Source organism: Rhipicephalus sanguineus, chromosome 11 (assembly GCF_013339695.2).
Source record: "Rhipicephalus sanguineus isolate Rsan-2018 chromosome 11, BIME_Rsan_1.4, whole genome shotgun sequence".
Taxonomy (NCBI): Eukaryota; Metazoa; Arthropoda; class Arachnida; order Ixodida; family Ixodidae; genus Rhipicephalus; species Rhipicephalus sanguineus.
The window spans coordinates 45131727-45145703 of record NC_051186.1 but is presented as its reverse complement, the minus strand read 5'-3'; positions in this window follow the sequence as shown (position 1 = coordinate 45145703).

Genomic DNA, 13977 nt, shown 5'->3' with positions numbered 1-13977 from the left:
CGGTTGTTGCCAAGGGAGGCCTTCATCGCTGAAGTCGACCCAGGATAGCCTGCGCCGTAGTAGCTGTAGTAGAAGCAGTGGCGTACCAACTTGTTCGCGTGTGTGGGGCTAGCCTCCCTCACTCCGCCCACCGGTGTGTGTGGTGTGGTGTGTGTGTGTGTGTGTGTGGTGTGTGTGTGTGTGTGTGGTGTGTGTTGGTGTGTGTGTTGTGTGTGTGTGTGTTGTGTGTGTGTGTGTGTGTGTTGTGTGTGTGTGTGTGTGTGTGTATATATATATATATATATATATTATAATATATATATATATATATATATATATATATATTGTCGCGACGTCAATAGAGAGGTCGCAACGCCAAGATCGAGAGAAGAGCAGCAGGTCGGTCTTTTTAATACCGCGCGTTGTTGTTGTTGTTGTTGACCTCTCCTCAAGGCACATACCCAATGGAAGGGATCGGCCGAGTAGATGGTGAATTCGTCCTATATTTTCGCGTCCAGCCATAGAGAAAAACTTTCTCTATGGTCCAGCGAGTTCTTCTCTTCTCTTTCTGCCTCCAGTTAAAGTATAAAGGTATGAGCCTTTGCGCTGTCGTCTTCGTCTTTCTCGTAGTACGCACGTGGCAATATATATATTGTGATGAAATGAGACACAGAGACAGCAGCCATTCCTGGGCCGGGCTGTTCTATTATCCGCCTCTCCATCCTCGCTGTCCAACCTGTGCCCCGCTGCAGCCGTGGCGCTCTTCATTACATTCGGCCACCACTGCGGACCTGACAAATAAAAGAAACGACAGTCATTTCAACTGTAGCTGCCCGACTGTTTTTTTTTTTTTTTTTCAGACGCGACACTTGCACGGCAAAGTTATTCTCTTTTTCGCTTGTCGAGAGTGAGTTTGCATCTGAGGTGCTCACACGCAAGGTATTTGCTCCTATGCGCTCGTGATTCTGCATGGTCCGGCGAATTTGGCGAGTAGCTTCTTGCTCGGCCCGCTGTCGCCCCTTTGCACCCACACCTCGTCGCCGATGCTGTAAGCTGGAGCAGGTCTACGGCGGCTGTCATAGTAAGCGCTTTGATTTTCTTGTGCTTGGGTAGCTTTCTTGATCGCCGCAGTTCTGATCTTCTGACAGGCCGATTTGCGATCGTCGGAGCGTGACTACAATGGCAGCATCTAGAGTGAGGACCGCTTTCAGCTGTGGCAGTTTTCCGTAAACAATTTCATACGGCGCTTCCCCGGTAGACGTCTGTAGTGCCGTGTTAACCTCAAAAGCGGCTGGCGGAAGGTGGACGTCCCAATCGGCCTCTCCATTTTTCTCCACTCTCGTATATGGAACGAGTCCTGCCTGGATGCTCTGGTTGGGTTCGCTCCGTAAGCGCTGCTGGGGATGAAACGCGTGGCACTAAGTAGAATTTGAAAACTGGGCAAGTTGGTAACGATTCATAGCTGGTCGAGGTTAACAGCACAAAAGACGAAGACAGAGTAAAGGAGGGACGCAACACGAGCGCTGACTTTCAACTGAAAATTTAATGAGAAACACCAAACATATACATTTTTTCGCGCATCTCTCACAAGGCAAGGAAAAAAAGGAAAAAGAAAAAGGAAACACTTCTGTGTGGCACGAGGCAACTAATCTGAGCACGTTAGCGGTTACAATAATCTAAAAAGATATCTCATTGTCATGGAGGGCAATTACTGCTGGCTGACGCAATTTTGCCCTGCCTTTTGAATTCTGTGGGCCTCGAATATTTCCTTGTCAGCTGGTCCCGGTGGCGGAAAAGAACACTCGTTCTCGAAAATTCTGACCTGCACCCGCAATCCCGGCATGTATGGACAAGTGTGTCCCGGGCACTGTACTTCCGAGGGAATTTTGGTGCTCACTCAGTCTCGTATTTACATCAACGCCCCTGTCTGACCAATATAAACGTTTCCGCACGCGAAGGGTATATTGTATACAACTCCAATGGCACATGGTACAAACAAATTCTTGTGCTTAAAGCGACACAAAGGCAAATATTAAGTCGACGTGATTGTTGAAATAGCGGTCCAGAAACCTCGTATTGCTACTTTATGCCAAGGAGTGCTTTTTTTAAAATAAAATCACGTTTTAGTGGTCCGCATCGCGTTGCGCACTTCAAATCACCCGCCTGAAATCAGACTTCATACGTCACTGCTGCCGTGCCCAAACGTTGCCAGCATTTACTGCGCGGCCGCCGACACTAGTAGCAGCAGAGCGAAAGTAGCGGGACCCACAGCAGCAACAACGGCCATCGAAGCTCTGACTTTCCGTCAGAGCGACTTTCACGAGCGCGAAAAACACACTCGGCAGTACGCGATCCCCAAATAACACGAGACGCGGACCGCGTGAGCGAAGCAGGGCGCCGGGCGAAGCGCAGTTCGGCGAAAACGGAACCTTTGAACCACCGCGGCGCCGTTTGCCCATGGCAACACCACAGAGGTTCTTATCAAGAATCAAACGGAAACGAACAAACATCATTTTATTATGTCTTTTGATGCACGGAAGGTTCTGTTTTTATTGCTGCTAGTTTGATTACCAGTGATTTATTCTATGCAGACTCTCATACGTCATCGGGATCACTTCGAAAATGTCCCACTCATGGCGCTCATCATGTGATACATTTAGCTTAATTTCTCGGTAAGTACGGCACTGCTGTCGATAATATTGCCATTTTAGAAGTTGTCATACATTGATCTTTCACTCTGACATAAATTGTTATTTGCCTTTAGTGTCCCTTTAATGCTCACCAACGGGCCTTTTTCGGCGCGTTTCCGCACCGCCGCGCAAACACTGCCGACCTTGTTCTTGGCCGCGAAAACTACTTCAATACCATGACGTGAAGCCACCTTCTTAAGCCTATGTGACAGATGGTGAACGTAAGGTAAAAACGACGAATTTCTTCTTTTCCTTTTCTTTGGCTGGCGCTGGGTTACCTTTCAGGTCACTCTTCAAATTTCGCAGAAGCTTATCGCAAGCTAGCAAAACAAACCTGCCGGATAATTAGCTGTCTTTTAGCCTCAAGGATTGCTGATTGTACAGCTTGCTTGCATCTTATGATCACATGACTTAGTTTGTGAACGGCGCGGTGGTTCATCAGATCGGTGGCGGCGGCACAACATGACAGATGCAAGAAGTCACGTGATCAGCGGTTACCGGCTTGGTAGTGCGCAACTGTGGCTCATCGTGGCATCACAGAACACACAAAATTGTGGTGTCATTGTGACGTACATAAACACGGCGTTACATGATGACGTTATCCCACAAAAACCGCAAAAAAGTGGCCGATTCGGAGGCAGTGCAAAACCAGGTGAGGTGCAGAAAGCTTGCATGTCTCCGATCCTGGAGGCTGTGCAAAACCACGTTAGCGAATATAAGGCTTTCGGAACGGATCTTGGGGGGCAGTCAATACACGACTGAGAAGAATAAGAACATGGCTTCACTTTCTAGTCGTCTTAGGTCAATTGCAAAGGGACCTGTGAGTTTCGCTTGATTGCATACGGGGCCAGGATTTGGTACGCGTCCCCATACCATATGACAAAGGGTCTCTGGAACATCACGGTACAGTACATGCATAGGCGCCCTGTCGTTGAAATCCGGTGCATTAGGATGCCGCGAACGTATTTGGTTTGCAACTTTCTGAGGTCGAACGAACGACAAGGCAAATAAGGCTTCCGCCTTAATAATACAAAACTGTAATATAGAAGCCAAAAAGAAGATGGAATGAATGAGATGCGATTTTCTTCGTGACGCAAGGCGAATTCCTTGTTAATATTATTCCCATTCAAAACTTGGTTCTTCGGAATACCTCTCACTAGCGGATCGCATCCCATAATGTTGCATTATAGGTTATCTTTATGGTTATATGAACTAGTCATTCTTCAGTTTCTCTTATTTATACCCTAGGCGACCGATTTATTCCTCATCATTCGTCTTAGTTAAAAAAATTTCCCCTTATATGAACCGCCGGTTTCATAACCAATCCCCCCCCCCCCCACCCGTAGTGGGTAGGAGCCAAGAATCCATGGAACAAGCAAGCAAGCAAGCAAGCTACTAAAGCTCTTTAAGGTGCTAAATGAGGTTCGTAGCCTCGTAAATTAAACGACACAACGCAAGTATGATTCACGAATTCGTCTTGGTGTGGCCTTCACAAGATGTGATGCACATCATCGGCTGCAGTGACACCGGTCCCAACTGTGCCACCTGTCAAGTGCCAGAACACTTGAGCACATATTTCGTACTGCCCAGCATACGCACGCGAACGACAGAAACTGATTCCCTCTGTGAGGAGTGCATAATAGGCCATAACTGATGAAGTTGTGTTGGGCCCTTGGCCTGACGCCAAACAGCACAACTGTGGTAATAAGAGCGGTGCAGCTTTCCTAGAAGCACTGGACTGATGCGCGGCTATAGCACTGCGCCACCTAGACGGGACTGTACATACTCACCTCCCTTACTTACCATCGTCATCCATCACTCTTTTTTCTCCCCTTTCCCCACCCCCGGTGTAGAGTAGCAGGCTAGAGCATACTACGCTCAGGCCGACCTCTCTGCCATTCTAAATAATAAACCTCTCTCTCTCTAGTTCCCGCTCATCTTCAATATATTAATTAATCTGGGTACAGGACACAAAGGTTTGTTGTTAAATGAAATGGCTGAGTTCTTTAGCTAAAGGCATCGCTTTTGGCGCCGATTATTTCGTGTTTTCCCGCCAACAGCTTACATCACGATGACAAGATTTCGCTCACTTACGTACAAAAAAGTTCTCAGACCCAGTATTGACTGCTTCTCCACAGTATAAGCACCTCTTATTTTCCTGGCGCAGCGATTTCTCCACGTAAGAATACATGGAAGTAGCCATGACGAAATTCGTGCCGCGTTACCCCCCTCAATTTTACTAGCATAGAGCAGGTTTAGCGACTTCCCCACTGTGCCTCTTCCGCAATCAGGAGGAGCAATCGAGATCCTGAGAAGTGCCACCCCTCAGGGTGACACCGCGGGGCCGCTCCCACGTGGGGACAGTTAGGACCTAGCCTAACCGCCGCATCGCAGGCTCTCTGGACAGCCCCAAAGTGATGCTGATATGCCGAGCTCTTGAGGGCCGAGCTCCATTTATGCTCTGTGAGGTCCTTATCCCCACCAGCGCCTCCTCTATTTTTCAGTGCCTGGGCGAACGCTCTCCTCGGGCCGTCGAGCGCGCGCTCCGCGTCCGCTCGCCGCTGCCGCGTGGTGGCGCTGTGCAAGTAGACTACGGTAGGGTGCCTTGATGCGCGTTTTGTTGCGCGTACACATCGAGGCACACTAAGACTACGGGAAGCTGGCGGCTGTACGGCCGCGCGTATCAAGAAGCTCGCGAATTCGTGTTTGCATCCGAGTTAATTGCATTTGTGCTTGTGCAGGCTTCACAGGTACAGGGGGATGGAAAGAAACGCGAACATAGCGGCGCGCTGTTTCATCACGCTCTAACTGTGGTGGCAATAAAAAGGTGCTACATGGTACTTTATTTGTCATGGATGACGTCGTCTTTGCATCAATAATCCGGCTATAACACTTGAAAATAAATGCGAAACAGCAAAGAATACAGATGCCGCATGTTCGCGTTTATTTCCATCCCCGCTGTACGTATTCCGCAGGCAGTCTGTCAGGCCGTGCTGCCGGTTCGATACTTGCACGCGAGTTTGATAGTATTCGCGTTTTATGTTCTAATTCAGGCTATTGCAACCTTAGTATGTCATACTGTTGTGTTCCACTCTGCAAATGGAACTGAAAGAAATAACGATTGTCTTTTTTTATTTCCCTTTATTGAAAAAGAAAAAAAATCTCACAGGTTCCCCTATGCATTTATCTAAGACGACTGAAAGGCGAAAGCCATCTTATTTTTCCGTGTCGCGTCCGAACACTCAACGAATGCATGTAGTACTAGTAGCAACGCTGGCTCGCGATCGCCGCCATGTGCACGCAGCGCTGACATTAGGTCCCGAAGCTGAACAATCGGAGCCCATGGATACCACATGCGCTACCAGCGAAAAAAACCGACAATCATTATGTACAGTGTCAGAATAAATCAGAATAAATGAGTGCACAAGGCTGAGTAGGCTGCCCCATGCGTTAAAAGCATCCAGGTCGACAGACATTCGGCCTCTATACTTTGCTCACTACCGAAAGGGCAAATGGAAGAGAAAGAAAGATACCTGAGGAGCCAGATACTGAGGCTACAACAATCCTCGACAAATACAAAGACGAGCTCCAGCAGCTGACAACAGGCCGCTCCATTTTCACACCTTTCACATTGGCTCAAGTTGAGAGCCGGCACTACGACTGCTACAACTTTATACTTGAACGACAGCGTCTGTTCACATATCGGTCAGTGTTGCAGGAAGCGCGCGGCATATGTAGCTGTTTTTGTTTGTTTTTCGTACCATCACGATTTAACTGCTTTAAGCTCTTAAATGGTCGAATCACTTGGCATAGTTCCTCTTTTTCTGGCGCCAGCTGTTGCTTTCTTCCGGTGGCAACAAATGTAATGATCAAAAGCTTCACGAAGGGAACGGGCGATCACTTATATCCCTGGAAGCAGTCTAGTGACTTTTCATGTTATTTAGCGCATAAACTCCAGGCTTGCGTATAGTGTGCTACACCAGTAGACGGTAGCACGCAGGGGAACTTTAAACGCCCAAGCTCTTGGCAAATGTTGCTTTCGAAAATCGACTTTCAGACAGTCAAAAACCGACTCTCAGTCAAGCGAACTTAACTGTGATAGAACAATTTTCCGCGCATCACTGGCATGCGCTCTCTGGTATCGGGCTAGCAGACGACACGCGAGCGTCTCGATCAAATAGCCGCGAAAGACACATGACTTCGAAATGGGCTGGGGCCCAGAACGACAAGTGCTTCATGATTCCAGTTTACAAGTTTTCATTATACTTTAAACAACGCGAATACAGCCGAAAACTGAACCATATAGCAGCTTCGAATGCAGCCACGGCATACGTTTCCGCGAGCGACGACGCGACGGCTGGTCTACTACGGTGGCGGCGCCCGGCGGCTAAAACCCGCACTAACGCCGACGGTCGGTTCCCATTGCGCTCCGCTCCTTCGCCCAGGCACAGAAAAATAGAGGAGGCGCTGTCCCCACGTAACGAGGGGCACCGCCAAAGCATGTGCTCTAAATCGCACGTTCCCCCGCAGCCAGGGCATTGCGAGCTGAAGTCACTTGGGAATAGACAGTGCATAAAAACAATCGGTCATTTCTTTCTATCCTCTCGTCAGTTCACGACATTGAGAAAAAGAACCATAGTACAACCTCTCCGAAAGCTGGGCCTGGAAGTATCAGAGCCAGTTATACTTTCTTTTGGGGCCACCACTCTGGATGTTTTCTTCGCCATTGAGGAATTCATCAGACAGTCTAAAACAATATCTACCTAAATTCCGCCTGCTTTAAATATTTCATTACCAATATTTGATACATCAATTCATTATATTAGTTAATTACAGCTTCTACTAATGACACCCTAAACATAATATTGGCAAAATTCACCCTCTACTCAGCCAACCCCCTGCATTGGGCCATGATCGCAGGAAAACAACAACAAGCAGCAAGCAAGTGCGCTGTCGAACGGACTTAGCTTCTTGGCCCCTTGACATTCCGCCCCTTGCGTAGCTTTCATTGCGATCGCTGTCACGAAACGAGAAAGTGCTTAAAGCGTGAGACAAATCCCTGCAACTCCGCTCGATCGTTCTTGACGGATTCATTTTTTTTTTTTGCGACATTCGATCCGTGAGTCAACAAAATCCCTTTACGAAGTCATTCGATGAGTACTTGGAAACGCGTTGCAGTGTACCATTAATAATACAAAGCTACTACGGAAGCAAAAAAACAAGATGGAATGGATGAGACATGGATTATACCTACGAGACAATTCGGAAACTATCCATTTCTACACATATTTAGAACATAAGCCATTTCATTTCTAAAACAAGGTACCGTCCGTCATGGCCGATCCCCCGCGGTGGGTTGTTCCAGATTACTATGGAACAACCAACCAACCAACCACGGAGCACGGTCTCACTTACGTTAACCGCCGGCTTTTTCGTCAATCCCCCATAGTGGGTAGGAGCCAATACTAAGGAGCAAGCAAGCACGCACGCTCTCAGAAGAAGAGGAAGGACGCATCGCGGCAGTCGCACGTCGCGCGCTTTCGCACCTGGTAGCCGCTGAGCATCGACGAGCTTCTTCCCTCCACGCGTCGCGTCGGCAGCGTTGTCGTTGTCCACGGCGACGTCGTGACAACGTCGTGCTCGTAGGATTCCTCCGGACTGGGCCCCCGGCACGCGAATTCTTTCTCGACGTCCCGTGCTTCACTCGGCGGCCTTGACCCGCGACCACGACGAGCCGGCCGAGGGGTTGATCTACACGTTCTCCTGGTCGAACCGCGCGGCTGTCCTTGGTGCGTCGTTGAATCGTCGCTCGTACGTGTCCGAATCGCTGGCTCGACGATATCGCAGTTATAGGGTGAGCCAATCCATGTTTTCGATTTTACTGCGCGGCCCTCTGGCGTTTTGTTAGGGAACGGGACAACCGCTAACGCTAGAACGAAGGCCTCCGAGATCAAGAGGTGTTTCGCAACATTTCCGCAAGGGAAACGGCGCATGCGCCGTCGCATCGAAAAAAAAAATGCCGACAGTCGGTAGCATCACTGAAAGACGCCACACATCGCATCCAGCGCTAAACGTAGTTCAAATACAGCGCTAATGTCCTTGTGTATTTGTGTAGTTCTAAGTCATGCGCTTAATGTAGCTCAACTACTATGAAGCCTGAGGAAGTACGTAGTACGGGCACCCAGCGATTTACGTTGCGCATTTGTTGGTCTCTGTCTATAAACAATCTGTCACAGGAGTTCGTAACACCGGCGCCTGAGAAGCACCGGTAGGAGGAGCAATCGCGCGCCTGGTGAGGTGGTGGCGCCCTCTCTTGCGCGGCGTGGTTGTCAGCCGCATGTTTCAGAACCGTTCTTAGTCATTTTAATTATTTTTATAACTTCTTGCTTCTTTTTGCTAATTGTATTATTTTAGACCTTGTTCGTTTATCTTAACCCAGTTTCGAGTATTCCTAGCCTAGTTTTAGGCCCATATTGAGCGCTTGATTGAACGTGACCACGCCACATGAGATCTATGGATGGACGACAAGCTAAAGTCTAAGGTCGCACTTAGAAGCGGTTTTGGGTTCCGTCGACTCGGCGACCGGACGATCCAGATGCCTATAAGGGGGACCATAGGTTCGTAGGTATGACAGCTCGAACACAAGACACGAAGACCAGTAAGGACATAGGAAAGAGTGCTGACTTTAACTGACCAGTTGAAGTCGGCACTCTGTCCCGTGTTTTTCCTGGTCTTACTGTCTTGTGTTCGTGCTGTTATTCCTGCGAAGTAATGCATCACCAACTAGCCTGCCACAATCATTACTGAGGGACTGTAGGAATACATGGCATGGGTGCGTGGCCCAAGAGAGCGGAGGAGGGGTGACCCCCCCCCCCCCCCCCCTTCCTCGTCGGTCGACTACAAAAGACAAGCTTCGCAACAGATGCTAAAATGAAAAAAATCACAGCATATCCACGGAGTGAATGATGATGAGTGGGCGAAGCTGCGGAGGTTCATCGGTAAACCGTGAATCTTCCGTGAATTCTGCCCAACCGACATGAGATCGGGCGCGTTTATACTAAAGGTTCGATGAGTTATGACGACTTGCAGCTCACTTTAATTTTACATGTACGCTGTGAATTTTCATTGTTTAGAAAACCATTGCTTTAGAAAAATCTGGCGTCTTTCGTTAAGCAGCTGGCGTCTTTTCGTTTTGCTTTAGAAACATCTGGCGTTCTTTCGTTTTGCTTTTACAAAACATCTGGCGTCTTTCGTTGGTTTATTTCATCAATCAACGGCGTTTTGAACAAAATTTTTATTGTTTAATCACGCACAGGAGAAATGTCACAGGCACTACCTGGAGGTAAACAATGGCTGCAATGGGAATGAGAGACAGAGAAGTCGGCTTTTAGCTACCACTTACACTTCTACTTCTACTTACATTTCCTACTGGAACATGCACATGGCTGCTAATGGGGAAGAGAGATAGAAGAATTCGGCTTTTAGTTAACGCGCACGCTGCAAATTTGTTATTGTTCAACAACGCACAGGAAAAATCTCCGCCGGCACCACATTGGAGGTTCAAAGCGTAAGACTTGTTCGGACTCCGACTACTACTACGCTACTACTACGACGACGACGACTACGAGGGACGAACGGGTGCCGCTTAAGGAGCTTCGCCCCTAAAATAACAACAAAAAAAAGGAGATGACGTGCTTCGCACAATGGTCCCTCCTCTGGTACTCGGCTTTCTAGAGGGGGCAAATACGAGAAGTAGACAGTTCTTGCGTTGCAACTCACGGTTCCACAGCCGACATTATCGTCAAAAACCTGCGTGACCATAACTACACTGTACCAAACCCTGCACTTAGAACCATGGACTGAACATGTCTGAGCAAACGTATGAGGTAGCAAAGCGCTGAATAAAACAGATACCACCTAGGGCAAGGACAGCGCCCGTCCTTGTTCATGCCCTATGTGTATGTGTCTTATTAGGCGCTGTGTATTCTAATGGATCCGTATACCAACGAGCTCGCCTCAACGCCCTCTTTAGTATGAGGCAGACTTGGCGCTCCCTTAGATGATTAAGGGAGCGGCCGCCCCCCCCCCTTCCCCTACCTTCCCTGTGGGCATGCCTATTTATGTTTAGGATCACTATGCAACTAATCGTGTTTCTCGAATTCACTTCTCGCCGTTCGTCTTGCTCTTCAGGCACAGGCGGCGGCCCGTAGCGAGTGACGGCGAAAGATGACGCTTCCACCATGCTTTCAAGCGGAATTTGTCGATTCGGCCAAGCTGATCAGGCCCATCCCCCCATCTCCTGACGCCCATCACCAAGGCGTACGATGACGTCATCCGGTTCACCAGCAGGGCAAGATCAAGGAGGTCAGTTAAGATCGAAAATCTGTGTAAGTTAGCACCGAGGCATTATCAATGTTCCGTAACCTGCGTTCTATATATCTATCTCTCTATCTATCTATCTATCTATCTATCTATCTATCTAGCTATCTATCTATCTATCTACTATTCTATCTATCTATCTATCTATCTATCTATCTTTATCTCATCTATCCTTAATATTCCTTCACTATACAATCGGTATTTTGTGGTATCAAGCTGCAGGTGGGCGAATCAAATATGCATATTGGAGCGCACAGGTTTATAATATGCACCACGAAACACACACACCCACACACACAACCCACACACACACACACACAACACACACACACACACACACACCCACACACACACATATATATATATATATCTATATATCTATATATCATATACTATATATATATGTAAAGGAAAGACACTGCGAAATAGACACAAACTGGCTGTTGACTAGGCCGGCTGTTCTATTCTCTACCCTTCGTCTTTTTCATCTTCGGCTGGGTCGAGCACGAGGCCCAAAGCTACGCCTCCGCTCATGGTCATCACACTCGGCCATGACTGCGAATGAGCGAAGCCGACGACAATGTCCTGGCGGCTCGACGTTGACTGTGTCGCTGTGGTCGGTAGATACAAGCTGGGCTTGCCTTCGTGGTTTTCCGATAACGTCTCTGGCGGTCGGCATTTACTATGCCGCGGTGGTCGGTTTTGCTTACGCCAACGACTTGTCTTGCAGAGCTGCCGACATCTGGGGGGCGATGATGCTGTGTCGGGGGGGGGGGGGGTCGCAGAAGGCCTCTGGTCGCGCTGTGACCTAACGTGGGTAGCGGCAGACGACGATGCGAGCAGTTGGCACTTTTTTCGCAACCTCGGGCAAGCTTCCGCACTGCCGCATCATCAATTCTCACTACTTTAGTGCCAACACACATGTGGCTACTCTGCGTGCCACAGAACTCGGGTTCTTTGGTCGTAAGAGAGCGACACTTGGATCGAAGTGGCATGTCATTGATGTCTGCAGGCGTGTTGGTCTCTCCGTCCTCCATCAGAGAGACATATTTGAACGGGATCGGAACTTCCATGCAAGCGCTTTCCGGTGCGCGTCTGCGATATGTTAGCGCCGACTGCGGAGTCATGGATGTGACAGCATCGCTGCGGAAGCCATCAGTCACGCCATCGGCGCACATAGGCTGTACTGGCTGGTCTCTTGTACCAGCAGCTTGGCTCTTACTCAGGGCAAGGTGACCATCTGCGCACTCGGCCAGTGACTGCGCTGAACTTCGCGTACGTATACTATAGCTCCGGTGGGTCTGAGAGCACATTAATATCGATTGCTGGCACGGGCTCGTCCAGCTTGTGAACGGGTAGCCGGTTGACAAACGGAGGAGCCGGCTTGTCCACGTGCCAAGGTGAAGGTAAGCCTGGGGCTCGCATGATCGACTTCTGTGGCTTGGAGGCAGGCTTGGTCACGAGAAAGGAAGGTGGTGAGGTGGGTGGCGACGATGAGTTTGAGTTTTCGACCACCAAGTGCACCTGGCGGCCTGTGTCGGTGTCTGGCGCGGAGCGTTCCGCGAAGCTTCCTGTGAAGGAGCTGCCGGACACAACTGTACCATCGGGCCGGGGCTCAGGAGCGGGGACGTTGGTGCAGGGCACAGCTACACAGTCATGACGCGGCTCTTGATCTCGGTCACCGAGGGAGGGCAGGGTCGTGGAGGGTCGAGGTGCCACGTCGAGGTGGTGTGCCTCACCTCTCCCATCCGTGGTATAAATTGAGTCGGCAGGGAGGGAATCACAGGCATGAGAAAGTGGTCGAAAAACAGTCGTCAGTCTTGCACACCACTGATGCCAGGATTGTTGTTTCACGCCTTCGTAGTTGTGCCATGCTTTGGCAGCATCACGAAGGCGGTCAGTGGCCACGCACCATTTCTATTGGTTCGTCCACGCCTCGCGAGCTCCAAGAGCGTTGACGGTGGCCACCCAATTGCCGGCGTCGTCTTGGAAGCCGCGGAATTCCGGTAGCTCGCTGGCAGCCGGTGATGGTGATACGGTACGCGAAACTCCGTAGCATGACGACGCCAACCAGCCGAGTTGGTATGAGAGCTCCGTGAGGGCATACCGCAGCTCTCTGCGGCTCTCGGGCGAGCTCTCTTCATGGTCTTGCGAGGCGGCGGCGGCCAACGCGGCATTGAGCGAGTGCAGTGCTGGCAAGGCGGCAGGACAAAACACGGAGATTGAAGCTGCCAAGGCGTTCACCGTGACTCGGAGTCGCGCGATGGTGGCTCGGCGGCGGTCTCGGGCGATCCGCGCGTGGAGCCAGTGATGACGTCCGAGGAGTAGGACACATCATTCCTGGGCAACGGGAGGTCGTGTACCATGTTGGCGGCGCCGGGGTAAGCCTGCCCTTGAGCCACCGAGGAGGCCTGGATGCCGTCCTTGAATGGTGGCACAGGTGCTTCCGGCAGTAGTAGCGAGACGGGCTGCATAATCGTTCCTTGGAAGGAAGTTCCGCAGCGCCGATGAGCCACGAGGACGCACTTACGGTTCATAGTTCGTAGACTGCGCCATTGTAAAGGAAAGACACAGAGAAATAGACACAACGCCTGTTGACTAGGCCGGCTGTTCTATTCTCACCCTTCGTCTTTTTCATCTTCGGCTGGGTCGAGCACGAGGCCCAAGCTACGCCTCCGCTCATGGTCATCACAATATATATATATATATATATTATATATATTATTGTGCGATTATCTGAGCGCAAGTAAACCAATCAAGTGGTACAGCCGAATGTACCGCTTACATCCGGATCTCTTATACGAGCATCGTTCATTAAATATTAAGTATATGCAAACGTACCAGCCTGTTCAGTACAAACCCCCTACTTAAATCTTAAGCACGAGCGCACGCAGTGCAAACGCAGCATTGTGCGAACTCGGCGCGCGGG